The sequence below is a fragment of the Ovis aries genome, chromosome 1 (assembly GCF_016772045.2).
Source record: "Ovis aries strain OAR_USU_Benz2616 breed Rambouillet chromosome 1, ARS-UI_Ramb_v3.0, whole genome shotgun sequence".
Taxonomy (NCBI): Eukaryota; Metazoa; Chordata; class Mammalia; order Artiodactyla; family Bovidae; genus Ovis; species Ovis aries.
This window is the reverse complement of record NC_056054.1, coordinates 272205353-272221029: the sequence shown is the minus strand read 5'-3', so window position 1 is coordinate 272221029 and position 15677 is coordinate 272205353.

Sequence of the window (15677 nt, the reverse complement as noted above, 5' to 3'; positions counted from 1 at the left end):
AAGACGCTGACTCCTTGGGAGAAAAGCAATGACCAAACTAGATAGCATATCAAAAACCAGAGACAGTACTTTGCCAACAAAGGTCCATCTAATCAAACTAGGCTTTTCCGAGTAGCCATGTATGGTTGTGAGAGTTGGACTATTAAGAGAGGCTGAAGAATTGATGCTTTTGAACTGTGGTGTTGGACAAGACTCTTGAGAGTCCCTTGGAGTGCAAGGAGATCCAACCAGTGCATCCTAAAGGAAATCATCCTAGGTGTTCATAGGGAAGGACTGATGTTGAAGCTGAAACTCCAATACTTTGGCCACCTGGTGGGAAGAACTGACTCATTGGAAAGACCTGATGCTGGGAAAGATTGAGGGCAGGGAGAAGAAGGGGATGACAGAGGATGAGATGGTTGGATGGCATCGACTCGATGGACATGAGTTGAGGAAACTCCAGGAGTAGGAGATGGACAGGAGGCAGGGTGTGCTGCAGTCCATGGGGTCGCAAGGGGTCGAGATGACTGAGCGACTGAACTGAACTGAGGTGACAAGTAGATAACTCAATTTTTGTATCAGTTCAGTTCAGTGCAGGTGCTCAGTCGTGTCCGACTCTTTGCGACCCCATGGACTACAGCACATCAGGCTTCCCGGTCCTTCACCATCTCCTGGAGTTTGCTCAAACTCATGTCCATTGAGTCGGTGATGCCATCCAACCATCGCATCCCCTGTTGCCCCCTTTGCCACCTGCCCTCAATCTTTCCAGCTTCAGGTCTTCTCCACTGAGTCAGATGCTTCAGTCCATAAAGAGTCCCAGACCTCTTTATGGGCCAATAGTTTTAACTCCATGTCACACATTTTAGGGCTAGCTGGGGACTCTGGAGATCACGGTCATTGCTTCAGCCCACATTGGATCCTTTTTCAAGATCGACCATGTGACCTTGCAGGCTTGGGTCTTGCTGCCCTGAAAGGGTCTGACTTCCCTCAGGAGGGTTTGCTGCCCACACCCCACTCGATGCACCAGGGGCTCTTGAGCCCTGGAACTGTCAGGACCTTTGCAAGGGTCTCAGATGCCAGTTCCCTTGCTTCCACGTCCAGTAAAGGAAGTGAGGATGAGACGCTAGGCAGAGTCTGAGACCCTGATTAGGAGGCTCTGAGCGTGGGCATGCCAGAGAGATACTAGGAGAGACAGACATGGTGAAGGGGATTCAAACAGGGCAAACTGAGCCTCTACACCCTTCCCACTTCTAAGAGGACTCTGTGGGTTACAGATCCACTCAGGGGCCGGGAAAATGGGAAGCATGGGCTGCAAATGGCAGGACCACGCTAGGAAATCAGCCCAGGTCACCACACCACCTGGGAGCAGAGTCCCCTTGTACCAGGGACACAGTAAGAACGTGCTGGCTCCATGGAACCTATGCACATGTAAGATGCTGACATTCAGGTTGATTCCTCCTGAGCTGCTGGTGCCGGTACTAATCTCACAGCTAGTGCCTGGTGGCAATGCCCTCCAGTCCTGGGCTCTGCCAGCGTGGTGAGCACACACAAGGGGAGGAGCCTCAGAGGAGTGCAGCCTCTGGACTCTGGGGACAGGCCCAGGGTTCTCTGCGGCAGGAGGAAACTTTAAGTCCAGAGGTCAGGCCTCACCCAGGCAAGAGGCCCCACCACTCTGCCCCTGTGTGCCCTTGTGCACAAACAGGGGTAGCCTGGCCCTGCTCTGACCCCCTAGGTTTGCTATAGGGCAGGTGCGCCTAGAGGGCCCAGTTCCAAGCTGAGATCAGCCCTTTTCACCTCCCTCAGGGCCTGTGGAGGGATGAGCTCACTCACTATCTCAGAGCACTTAGGAGAACTATTTCCTAGAACCTGGCTGGCCTCCCTCCCCCAGCCTAGCTGATCAGTCCTGATTGTCAGGCACCTGTTTCCCTTGGAGACGGAACACTTGGCAGGGCTCTGGTGGCCTGTTGAGGTCCCCGGGACACTGGCTCTCAGAGACAGAGCAGTGGGGCCCTGGCAGACATGGGGGCCTGCTGCCTGCCCTGGGATCCGCCTTCCAGCTGATGCTGGGGCATTTGTGGGGCACTCTGCTGGTGGTTTGTGAGAACTGGACACACGACTCAGGTCTCCCTGAGTTTCCCTGGGAGATCCTGGTATGTGCTATGCTGCTGGTTCTCACAGGAAAGAGATGGCACCATTTCAGAACTGTGAAGTCGCTAAGGAAAAGTCTTCTGCCCATGAGGAAATCTGCGGAAAATGTAGTGAGAACGTTGGACCATGGGCTCAGGCTGACGAAGCCCTCAAGCCGCCTCGGGTGGAGGCCAGTCCTCCCACGTTGCTAACCTTGTGCTTGTCGGCCATGAACGCAAACCTGAGCAGGTCTTTGTTTCAGGACATGGTAGACTTCCTGGAGAATGCATGGAACGGCCAGTCTTCTTCCCTTTCCCAAGTTACTGATGCAAAACACACCTTCCAAGCATCAGAGGATGGTGGAGAACGACCTCAGAAGAACGAAATGAGTGATTTGAACAGCAATGTTGATTTTCCAGAAAGTCCAGAACCATCTGACCAAGAAATCGAGAGAGCAAAGCAGCGAGTCCAGGAAAAGGAGGACCTGGGAGGCCCAGAGCCGTCCATGGCCTGCAAGGAGACGGTCCTGGAAGACAGGGTGAACCGACGAAGATCCAGAGAAAACCTGTTGACCATCTTCCCTTGCCTGAGCTCCTCAGAGACTGGGGGATGAAGGGAACCCAGACATCCAGGATCCCAAGAAAGAGCTCCCAGGACGAATCACAAGTCTCCATGCTGAGGAAGCGTCCCTGCGGTGTGAAAATTCACAGCTCGACAGTGAGATCCAGCTGCTGAGGCGGAAACTCCAAAGCCTGCCTGATCTCCATGAAAGCCACGTGATGCAAATTCACAGAAGGCTGTTCAAGAAGGAAGCGCGCTGCTTGCAATCCAAGAAGAAACTGCTCAGCGTCTGCGGAGAGCTGAACTCCGTGTGTCAGATCCGCAACCTCTGCAAGAAGAGAGCTGGAGACCTGAGCGAAGAATTGAAGACAACCGCTGCCTGCCATCGCCAGGAGGTGCGCCTCTGCAGGAAAGAGCTCAGGAAAGCTGGGTGGCCGCCGAGCGGATGGAGAGCGCTCAGGAGCTGACCCGAGAGAACGCGCCTCAGGCAGCTGCTGGCCCAGGTCGAGCTCAACTCCCAGCTCTCCCGAGGGGCCTTCATGTTCCTGCTGCTCCAGCCACAGCCCCCAGGGGCCCGCAGGGCTCAGGGAGCCCCTGGGTCACGAGGCCCCGGCAGGGAGGGTCCAGCCCTGAGGACGCAGAGGCGCGCCTCCTGGCGATGGCAGGCAGCGGTTGTCCCCAATTCTTCGCTCAGGTCTCCAGCTCTCTTCTTGCAGAGGTTGCGGATCTGACACACGGAGTTCAGCTCTCCACGCTGGCAGTTTCTTCTCGGACTCCAAGCAGCGCGCTTCCTTCCTGAACAGTCTTCTGTGAATTTGCATCACGTGGCTTTCATGGAGATCAGGCAGGCTCTGGAGTTTCCGCCTCAGCAGCTGGATCTCACTGTCGAGCTGTGAATTTTCACACCGCAGGGACGCTTCCTCAGTGGAGACTTGTGTTCGTCCTGGGAGCTCTCACAACATCAGCCTGGGTTTTCCTTTTTAAATTTGGAGACAACATCAGCCTCTGCTTTCCCTGTTGAAAGTTAATCTCTGTTTTCTCTTTAATTTTAGCCACTGTAACTTAATCGATTGTTTTCTTCAAGTAGATAAAGCATTATAGTTTCTAAGAATTTTTCAAGTTTTCATTTACTTGTATTTCTGTTGAAGTAATTTTGATCTGTCGTTGATTTTAGTTGTTATGATTTTTCAATGGATGCCAGAATTACTCTTATTCGTATAGCATTATAACTTCATGGTAGTAGTATTTAAATATACAGTCAGTAATATAATTCTCATCAAACCATAATATCTCCCTGGACCTTTCAGTATATAAGTATTTTATTTGCTTTACCTTAAATGCCCATGATGACGTCAAACATCCCTTAAGTTTGACATGGATGGAAAAGTTGAATACAATACCAGACCATTTCTGTATACTATGGCTATTTTTAACAATCTGCAGAGGTAACTGAATTTTTGCCTTAGCTAACTTCAGTTGGTTTTAAAAAAAACTGAAACAAAACACCACATTCAGACTACATATATTTGTCACTGTACTCCTTCCTCCATTCATAGTTTAGTAAGAAATTCTTAAGATGGATCCTAAATATAGATTGGAAGACTTAAGATTTGTAACAAAGTCTTCCTGTATAATCTGGTGGGCTGCCGTCTATGGGGTCCGCACAGAGTCGGAGATGACTGGAGCGACTTAGCAGCAGCAGCAGCACTTCATCCACATGGAGCAGGTGGAGGGACTGGAAGGAATCTCTTTACCTGGCTGCGGCAGGGGATGGGGGAAGGGCCGAGGATGGGACCCCCAGGTGCCGGGCATAGGGAGGCTGCTCCCACCCTGGGCCTGGAGGAAACAGGGGCCAGTGGTGTCATCTGAGTTCAGTGCAGGGTTCTCAGGGGACCAGAAAGGACTTCCAGCACCTTCCGTCCTGTTCTTCCATTTACTGCGGAGGCCAAAGGCGCCACACAAAGGGCCTGCTAGGGCAGGCAGAAGGCAGCCCTGGGAATATAGCACAGCCCAGGAAAGGGCCTGATAGAACTGCCAGCACATTTGACTTTTTTTTTAGAGTTGTGAGTGAAGGTTTATTTGGGGCAAAGGAGGTCTGTGCTGCCGGGAGGCAGCATCTCAGACAGCTCTGTGACAGCTCCAAAGTGGCAGTGGGGGAAAGTCAAAATATAAGGATTTGGAGAAGGGGGAGTTCAATACAATGAAGCATTCGTTTTACAAAAGGCTCTTTCTGAGTCATGAGGGTCTGATGTCACCAATAAGGGATTTAGTGCTTCATAGATATGAGGAGATGCAAGGATTGAGATCATAAATTCTGTTCCTAAAAACATCCAACTATCTAAAGATCTATCCCGCCAGAATCCCTGGAGCACAGAGTGTGCCTCTTATTTGGACAAAAGTTTGTTTTGCTCAGCTGCACCGTTTTCTTGAGTCAATATCTGTGGAGTTTCTATGATGTTTATCATCGTTGGGGTATTTGGGATGCAGAGATGAAAAAGAATGAGACTCTCGAGCCCCATGGGTTACATTGCAGTGAGAGAAGAGTTCCGCTCCTAAAGAAACAGAGACAGAGGTGGTGATATTTGCTCTGCAGATAATCCAGATAGGGGTGTTGGGTAACCAGGGAGACAGGCTGACGCCAGGAAGCTGACATGGATGCTGCAATCAAAGAGGCAGGAGGAGTTCCCTGGGGAAGTCAAGGGGCAGAATGCTCCAGGCAGAGAAGGGGATTTATAAAGGCCTGGGAACCGGGTTCCGGTGCGTGGACTCAGGGCAAGGTGACAGGGCAGAGGTGAAGCTGCAGGGAGCAGACCCGATGCACAGAGGGCTCTGCAATGCAGAGTGCTGACCCCAGGGAGGGCGGGCCTGGGGAGAGGGTGCAGGCTGAGGACACAGTGCCAGGTGAGGTCTGCACAGATCTCGGTGGACATGGGAGGCGGACGGTGCGACGGAGGGTTCGGATTCAGGGGAGAGGCTGTACGGGGTCCTCAGCAGCTCGGCTGGCTGGCTGTAGTGTGGCTGAGGCAGAGGTGGAGGAGGACAGAGGCACTGTGTCTGGGCGCCTGCCGGAGTCCGTCAGTTAAGAGGATAAGAAACAACACAGAGCTTTTCTAATCCTTCTCTGTATCTTGGCTCTGCTTCAAGTAACTCTTACAAAACTCTTGATTGAAACCTGAGCAAATTCAGCCAAGTGTCGCCGTGTTACACGGCGTGAAAGCCTGCCTCTCTGAGGACTGGACTGTGCTGTAGGCAGGCCCCTGGACACTCCATGTGCTCTCGGCCATGCCCGAGGTCCTCGGACCAGGCGGTCTCCTCCCAGGTGCCCCCACAGGGGCTCCAAGGACAGCAGGAACAGGAGGGGCTGGAGGTGAAGACCAGGTTCACTCCTGCAGAGCATGGCCCTGGAGAGGACAGCCTAGAAGTGGCTCATGAAGATAGCGGATACTCACTGTTGGTGCCCCACCAGGCTCTCAAGCAGGCTGGAGAGGGGGTGGGTGGGAGATCTGGGAGGGCTCTCTGGAAGGTGGCCCTGAGCTGATGACTGAAGGATGAGCAGGATTATCTCCAGTGCTTTTCACACAGTCAGGGACATGGGGGCTTCCCAGCTGACTCAGTGGGTAAAGAATCTGCCTGCGATGCCAGAGATAAAAGGAGGCAGGTTCAGTTCCTGGGTTGGGAAGATCCCGGGAAGGGCACGGCCCACTCCAGTATTCCTCCTAGAGAGTCCATGGACAGAGGAGCCTGGTGGGGTAGGGCCACAGGTGGGAGACAGAGAGGACTGAAGTGACTGAGCAGGCACACATGCAGGGCGTATGAGTCACTTGTAGATAGTGTCATAAAGCAGATTCCAACTCACCAGGTCTTGGGTCAGCCTGAGTCCCTGCACTGCCCCACCGCCCCATGATGTGTATAGTGGGTCAGGACATGGAACAGCAAGGAACTTTAGGTGGTTATGGAGCGTGCGTGGGGCCAGTGAAAGGGGAAGGGGCATTTCTGGCAGAAGGCTCAGCACTGGCAGAAAGCAAGGACACGGAACAGCCTGGTCAAGTGAGCAGGCGAGCTTGTGTGAGCTTCCCGGGCCCAGAAACTCGAACCTAGGAGGACAGGGCCGGAATGGAAGCTGAACTCCTGTCTAACTTGCACACACTCTGTTCCCTTGCCCTGTTTACTGCTGCTTCCGCCACGGGACATGCTGTCCTTACAGCAACAGTGCACGTTTCAGAGGAGCTCGAGGAACCACAGGGCTTCCCAGGAGCCACAGTGGTGAAGTCTGCTTGCAAGGCAGGAACACAAGAGATGCGGCTTAGATCCCTGGGGCTGGAATATCCCTAGAGAAAGAAATGGCATCCCACTCCAGTATTCTTGCCTGCAGAATCCCATGGAGAGAGGAGCCTGGAGGGCTATAGTCCATGAGGTTGCAAAGAGTCAGACACAGCTGAGTGACTGAGGAACCACAGACATAAGGTCCCTCAAGGAGGCCAGCCATAGAGGACCCACTCAGGCCAGGCACAGACACAGCTTTGCAAGTTAGAACACCCCTTAACCTGGAGATAAATCAATAGATTCAGAGCACAGACACAAGCTCATCTGTCCCCTGAGTGGGATATTTGACAGCACTCTTATCTGTGTGGCTAGTAGACATGAAATGCACACACATCTTATGTGTAAGAGAATTGGTGCTTTCAAACTGTGGTTCTGGAGAAGACTCTTGAGAGTCCCTTGGACAGCAGGAGATCAAACCAGTCAATCGAAGAAATGAACCCTGAATACTCTTAGGAAGGACTGATGCTGAAGCTCAATACTTTGACCACTTGCTGTGAAGAGCTGGCTCGTTGGAAAAGACCCTGATGATGGGAAAGATTGAAGGCAGGAGGAGGGGGATGGCAGAGGATGAGATGGTTGGATGGCATCATTGACTCAATGGACATGAGTTTGAGCAAACTCCAGGAGATAATGAAGGACAGATGAGCCTGGCATGCTGCAGTCTATGGGTCACAAAGAGTCAGGCACCACTTAGCCACTGAACCTCAACAACAAAACAAACACACTTTGACCCTCTTTGCAAGGTGAAGGAATGTATATTATGCTAGGTCCATTTGTTTGCTCTGAGGGTAAGCCCCAGTTATGTATATTTGTGCTAAGTCACTTCACATGTCTCACTCTATGACACGCCAGGAACTGCAGCCTGCCAGGCTCCTCTGTCCATAGAGAGTCACCAGGCAAGAATACTGGAGTGGGTTGCCACCCAGGCATCGAACCCTCGTCTCCTATGTCTCCTGCATTGTCAGCCAGGGCCTTCACCACTAGAGCCTCCTAGGAAGCCCTCAGTATATTGACCATGTGGTTTGCTTTCTCCTTTCAACCTACAAAATACTCAACTGACAACTACCCCAGCTAGAAGTTTCCAGAAGCTTCCTAGGACACATCCTGAGCCATTCTCTCATGCAAAAACAAAAACAAAAAAACACAGACACACAGTTTTAAGCCTTCCTCTTCTCTTCCCTCTGAAGCAGCCCCACTCATTCAGGATAAGTTCTCTGCAAACAGCCCTGTCTATCTCCTGCCTCTCCAAACAGGCCCTCCTTTGTCTCTCCCATCTTTTCTCTGCTCTCTGCCACTCTCCCCATGCCCCTCCCCATCCGAACTCATCGCAGTTTAGATTAGGACACAATCACTGTCCACTTAGACCATTGCAAGAACCTCTCTGCTCAGCCTCATTCCCAAATCCCTACAACATCTAACCTCCCGACACCATGCCACCAGAGTAACCTCCTGAAAGCGTGCACAGTGATCCTGAGAGCTTCTGCTCTCAGAAGACACGATTCTCCATCTTTATCACTGGGGATCATGCACGGAGCCATCAACCTGAGAGAAAGAAAATTTGATGAGTCAATTGAGAGCCTGCCTGGCACATCACTTCAGTCACATTCGACTCTTTGTGGCCCATCGGGCTTCTCTGTCCATGGGATTCTCCGTAAGCCAGTGTGAGGAATTCCACCCGTGACAAGGTCATGCGGCAGAGATCTGATGGGCAGGGTCGAGTCTGATTTCAGGTTTTCCCCTGGCATTTCCTGAGCATGTATCCAAAATAAGAATCTGCCTGCTTTTCCACTCTTCTGACATTCTCTGGAAAAGGCAATTCAGGGCTTTAGTCTTCTGCATTTGAAAGAGTGTTTCAATCCAAAACCCCTCTGATGGCTTTCTAGCCTGCCTGCAGGACTCCTACAGCTGCACATGTGATGTTTGAGGCCTCCTGACCACAGGAGGCACAGGAAGCAAAACATCCTAGGAATGTAGGGGCTTCGAGGAGTCAAAATCTTTAGAATAGGACTGATTACAGGATTCATTTGTTGAGCCAATACTTGCTGCCAAATTTCCTTATCCTTTGTTTTTAGATATAGTTGGTATATAGAAAACAAGTAGTAGACCTGGTATTAGCAACATTAGATCTTTGAGTTAAGTACCTTCTTTTAAACCCAACTGTGCCTTTGTTCTATAGAGATGTAACTTTAGTGCTTTAAGGAGATGCAGATTAAAGAAAAACACTTAGGGCAAATGAAATTAACATTCACTAAGGAAGCCAAAAGTGTTAACAAGCCTCTTGGCCAGAAGATAATGTAAATCACCTGAGACCTTTTGTATACAAGATATACAGAAAGAGTCTGGGCTGCTAAGGCTACATAATTTTGTATTCCCATTGATCTCTATGTCAATGCAATTATAAAAGGCCTTGAAGAACAATAGAAGGAGAGCCAGTCGCTGGACTGGTTCCCTCCTGTCTCCTCTTTACTCTAAATTGAGGCTGAGGCGCAGGAAGGGCGGAGTCCACAATACAAACCCATGGCGGCCATGTCCGCGGCCCAACCAAGCAGCGCTGCCTCAGGTTTTAAAATAAATAAATAAATAAATAAATTGAGGCTGAATTCTCATCGGGGCGTGGGCTCACTATGTCTACTTACTTTCTGGCTTAAGATCCTTAGGAGAGCTCAGGGCGGGCACTCTCCGATATTCAAAGGGCACCCGGCCTAAAGTAGATGGTGCAAGCTCCTTGTCTGGAACTTTAGTTTTCCACGTAACTCAAGTTAATCAGCCTCTTCTCTCACTTAATTTTCCTACCTATTTCCTAATCTAATCTTATATTAATAAATAAATAAGTCTTTCCTCGCCAACGCTGTCTCGCTTCGAATTCCCTGGATCCACCGGCTGGACCCGGCAGGATTCTCCAGGCAAGAGTCCTGGAATCGTTGCCATGCCATCCTGCAGGCAATCAAACCATATCTCTTATGCCTCCTGAATATGCTGCATGTCTGTTTCAGTCCAAATCCAAGCTTCCTCGCATGTCTTTGGGGACTCTTTAAGACCTGGCCCCTGTGGATGCCACAGCTCCATCTTAACACCCTTCATAGTTTCATGCTGTTCTCATTACTGAACTGGATCAACCCCTGAATTCACCGTCAGTGTCCTGCCTGTGAGCCTTTCCTCATCAGCTTCTGCACTGAGACTACTTTTATGCTTCCTGCCTCCACACCGAAACACACCTTGACTGTCTCAGCTCAGGGCTTCCTGCCTTCACATGGCCTCCTGGGGCCATAGCCCCTTAAGTCTCCTTCACCTGGCGGTCCACAGTCTTGGTGAGCCTCCCAGGCAGGTCCTCAGATCTCCGTTGTTCCCTGACTTGTCCAGCTCCTTTGTCAGATGACAAAGCCCTTTTTTTTCTACTCACTGGCCTGAGGCTCAGCACGTCACTGATGTCTGAGGGTGACTCTCTAGGGTCTATGTGAGTAGATGGGAGAACTTCAGCTGGAGGAGGCTGGGGAAGTGCAGACGATCTTGTATGTCTGATGAGCAGTTTGGGGGTGCAGAAGGCGAACATATGTCTGATGAACACTTGGTGGGGGAGCTGGCAAAATACAACCTGGGAGAAGGTAAGGGTCTCCTGGGAGAGTCTCACAAGAGTTCTGTTTCATGCTGTTGTTTGATGAGCTGATGGCCTTCCTTCCCAAGAAACCCAGATAGGAGGTCAGGTGCCTGGTATGAGAGGAGGATGGCACTAGGAGGAAAAGCCCTCTGGAAAGTACTGTGGAGGATGGGCTCTCTGATGGCTCAGAGGTAAGAATCCTCCTGCTAACACAGGGGACCTGGGTTCGATCCTGGTCCGGAAGTTCCTGCACACTGCGGGGCAGCTGAGCCTGGGAGCCACGTCTACTGAAGCCCGTGCTCCCAGAGCCCGCGCCCTGCAAGAGAAGCCCCGCAGTGAGAGGCTGCACACCACAGCCAGAGAGTAGCGCCTGGTCCTGCCATGAAAAAGCCGCACAGCAGTCAGGGCCCTGTGCAGCCAACAGTGCTGTGCTCTGTTGTCGTTCAGTCGTGTCCTCTCTGCCACCCCATACACTGTAGCCCACCAGGCTCCTCTGTCCAAGGGGTCTCCAGGCACGAATACTGGAGTGGGTTGCCATGCCCTCCTCCAGGAATCTTTCCAACTCAGGGATCAGACCCAGTCTCCACTGTGTGCAGATTCTTTTAGCTGAGCTACCAGGGAGCCCCATGATCATGAACAAGCATGTGCCATGTGAAGAGTTGCTCAGGCCTGTCCCTCTTTGTGACCCCATGGGCTATACAGTCCATGGAATTCTCAGGCCAGAACACTGGAGTGGGTAGCCTTTCCCTTTGCAGCGATCTTTAACCCAGGAATCCCACGGGTCTCCGCACTGCAGAAGGATTGTTTACCAACTGAGCTATCAGGGAAGCCACATAAATTAATATACATAGATAAATACATATTTTTTTAAAATATATACACATAGATAAATATATATATTCTGAGTACATACATATACGCATGTAAGAGCGATGGGGGAAGGAAAGTGCGATGTGTACCCATCCCCTCTGAGGGCCATGGTGCTCTGTGGGCTCACACTGCCTGTCGACCATCACACACCACACATGCACCTCTCCCTTCTAGCTCGTTCTGCCCTGTCTCTTCATCCCTCAAAGCTGCATCTTCTCACCCTGCTTGGAGGCTGGGACCCAGTGAGTGCTCACTGAACAGCGACGCTCTTCTCAGGAGCATTATCTCCTCGGAAGGCAGGGGCCTTCACTGCTTGCAGGATGAGATTCACTGGTGAGTGTGCAATGTGACAGTAGGTGGCTAACGTGCACGAATACGCCTGACTGCGCAGTGTCACTGCGGAGAAAGGAGCCCCGGACCCAGCGTGGGAGTCTGTTCCCTTTGCAGCACGCCACTTGGGTGACAGAAGTGTCCCTTTTCAGGTCAGTACAAAACTTCATCCCAATTGATCTCTTTCCGACAGCCTTTGGGGAGGCGGCTCAGAATGCTCGCGGCTCTCAACTCTATCCTTAGGGTTTAAAGATGGAGCCATCAATCCTCTCATGAACCCTTGGCAAAGCTCTCAGCGGTTCACAGTTAGGAAGCTCTGAGAACAAGAAATAGTGATGGAAACCATGTGGCATTCCATTTCGCCTTCAGGACGCTTGTCACTTTAAACTGCAATTCCTGGCTGAAAGCGTCATTCTTGTCATCACTTTTCACATGTGAATCTCTTTCCACAGAAAATCTTCCTTAAAGAACTTGAAGGTATTTCCTGAGAGGAATCAAAAGAAAGTTGCTCTGCTGAAAAGGAAGAAATAACAGGATGCACCTTTCCAGCAATGAACACAAGATCGTTGCCCATGATTTTAGTTTCCAATGGTGCTTTGCTTTATTAATCTGTTATTGCTTGAGGATCAGAAATACTTACCTTACTTAAAATTGAAAGCAACTGCTCTATCTACTCAGAAACACAAGGATGAATTCAAAACTTCTTAGATGTCGTTTAATGGTTCTTATGGTTTGTTTGATTGAGCCATCAAGCATTCAGAGGAGACTATAATTTTTAACTAAAGGGACATGCAGTCCTTTGGTTGAAGTATAACTTGTCATATGAACTTAATAACTACAAATGCTGATTATTCTTTCCTGGCTTATTTACTCAGTTCAGTTCAGTTCAGTGGCTCAGTCGTTTCCGCGGCACCACATGAATTGCAGCACGCCAGGCCTCCCTGTCCAAAACCAGCTTCTGGGTCCACCCAAACTCATGTCCATCGAGTCGGTGATGCCATCCAGTCATCTCATCCTCTGTCGTCCCTTGTCCTCCTGCTGGAGATGGAATGAAACACCAACACTGCAGAGTGGTTTAAATCTTTATATTTTAACACTTGCTTCTTACAGCTGCTATTTTATATCCCTTGCACAACAACCTACAGAACAAGCTGCCAAGCACTACGATTCAGGACTATACAGTCCATGAAGCAGGCAGGAATATTTTACCCAAACTTATTTACTGCAGCTAAGACTTTGTTTTGGGAACTTCCTTATCAACTTAGAATCTGTTTTGTCCCAAGGTCTGTTCCTTTTGAGGAATCAGAAACATCCTTGTGCAAGCAATGTTCTTTTCCCATGGGAACAAACAGGATTCTTAGTGAACATCTCGTTGCAGAATGTTCAGCCCTGGTTGAGAGTCTCGTTGCAAGCACTTCTCAACCTTCTTTATGCCTTATTCCTACATCCTCCATAATCCTCCAGCATCAGTCTTTTTGAGTCAACTCTTTTGCATGGTGTGGAAAGTATTGGAGTTTCAGCTTTAGCATCAGCCCTTTCAAAGAACACCAGGACCGTCTCTCCAACGGACTGGTTATCTCCTTGCAGTCCAAGGGACTCTTAAGTCTTCTCCAACACCACAGTTCAAAGCATCAGTTCTTCAGTGCTCAGCTTTCTTCACAGTCCAACCCTCATCCATACATGCCACAAAAACCATAGCCTTGACTAGACAGATCTTTGTTGGAAAGTAATGTCTCTGCCTTTAGTATGCTATCTAGGTTATATATAATAAATATATAACTTTCCTTCCAAGGAGTAAGCGTCTTTTAATTACATGACTGCAATCACCATCTGCAGTGCTGTTGGAGTCAGAAATAAAGTCTGACTGTTTCTGTTTCTCCATCTATTTCCATGAAGTGATGGGGCCAGATGCCATGATCTTGGTTTTCTGAATACTGAGCTTTAAGCCAACTTTTCCACTCTCCTTTTTGCTTTCATCAAGAGGCTTTAGTTTCGTCTTCAATTTCTGCCAATAGGGTGCTGTCATCTGCATATCTGAGGTGATTGATATTTCTCCAGCAATCTTGCTCAGCTTGTGCTTCTTCCATCCAGCGTTTCTCATGATGTACCCTGCATAGATTAAATAAGCAGGGTGACAATATACAGCCTTGACAGACTCCTTTTCCTATTTTGGAACAGTCTGTTGTTCCATTCCAGTTCTAACTGTTGCTTCCTGACCTGCATACAGGTGTTTCAAGAGGCAGTCAGGTGCTCTGCCTTCCATCTCTTTCAAGTTTTTGCAGTTATTGTGATCCACACAGTCAAGGCTTTGTAATCAATCAAGCAGAAATAGATATTTTTCTGAAACTCTCTTCCTTTTCCATGTTCCAGCAGATATTGGCAATTTGATCTCTAGTTCCTCTGCCTTTTCTAAAACCAGTTGGAACATCTGGATGGCACAGTTCACATATTGCGATAAGCAGACAATTTTAGCATTACTTTACTAAGTGTGAATGAGTGCAATTGTAAGTAGTTTGAGCATTTTGGGCATTGCCTTTCTTTGGGATTGGAATGAAAACTGATCTTTCAGTCCTGTGGCCCTGCTGAGTTTTGCAAATTTGCTGGCATATTGAGTGCAGCACTTTCAGCATCATCTTTCAGGATTTGAAAGAGCTCAACTGGAATTCCAACACCTCCACTAGCTTTCTTCATAGGGATGCTTCCTGAGGCCCACTTGACACATTCGGATGTCTGCCTCTAGGTGAGTGATCACACCATTGTGATTACCTGGGTTGTGAAACCTCTTTTGTATGTTCTTCTGTGTATTCTTACCTCTTCTTAATATCTTCACTTCTGTTAGTTTTAGTTCAGTTCAGTTCAGTTCATTCACTCAGTCGTGTCCGACTCTTTGTGACCATGATTGCAGCACGCCAGGCCTCCTGTCCATCACCAATGCCGGAGTTTAATCAGACTCCTCCATTGAGTCCGTGATGCCATCCTGCCATCTCATCCTCGGTCACCCCCTTCTCCTCCTGCCCCAATCCCTCCCAGCATCAAGTCTTTCAATAAGTCAGCTCTTCCTTGAGGTGACCAAGTACTGGAGTTTCAGCTTCATCTTTCTTCAAAGAAATCCAGGGCTGATCTCTCTTTGTTCCATACAATTTCTGTTCTATCAGCCCATCTTTGCATGAAATGTTCCCTTGGTATCTCTAATTTTCTTGAAGAGATCTCTAGTCTTTCCCATTTTGTTGTTTTCCTCTATTTCTTTGCTGATCCTGAGGAAGCTTTCTTATCGCTTCTTGCTCTTCTTTGGAACTCTGCATTCAGATCTTATATCTTTCCTTTTCTCCTTTGCTTTTTTTTTTAGTTTTATTTTTAATTTTAAAATCTTTAATTCTTACATGTTCCCAAACATGAACCCTCCACCTCCCTCCCCATAACATCTCTGTGGTCATCCCATGCACCAGCCCCAAGCATGCTGCATCCTGCGTCAGACATAGACTGGCGATTCAATTCTTATGATAGTATACATGTTAGAATGCCATCTCCCAAATCATCCCACCTCTCCCTCTCCCTCTGAGTCCAAAAGTCCGTTATACATCTGTGTCTTTTTCCTGTCTTGCATACAGGGTCATCATTGCCATCTTTCTAAATTCCATATGTGTTAGTATACTGTATTGGTGTTTTCTGCTTACTTCACTCTGTATAATCGGCTCCAGTTTCATCCATCTCATCAGAACTGATTCAAATGAATTCTTTCACGGCTGAGAATACTCCATTGTGTATATACCACGCTCATCCATTCATCTGCTGATGGACATCTAGGTTGTTTCCATGTCCTGGCTATTATAAACAGTGCTGCGATGGCATTGGGGTACATGTGTCTTTCATTCTGGTTTCCTCGGTGTGTATG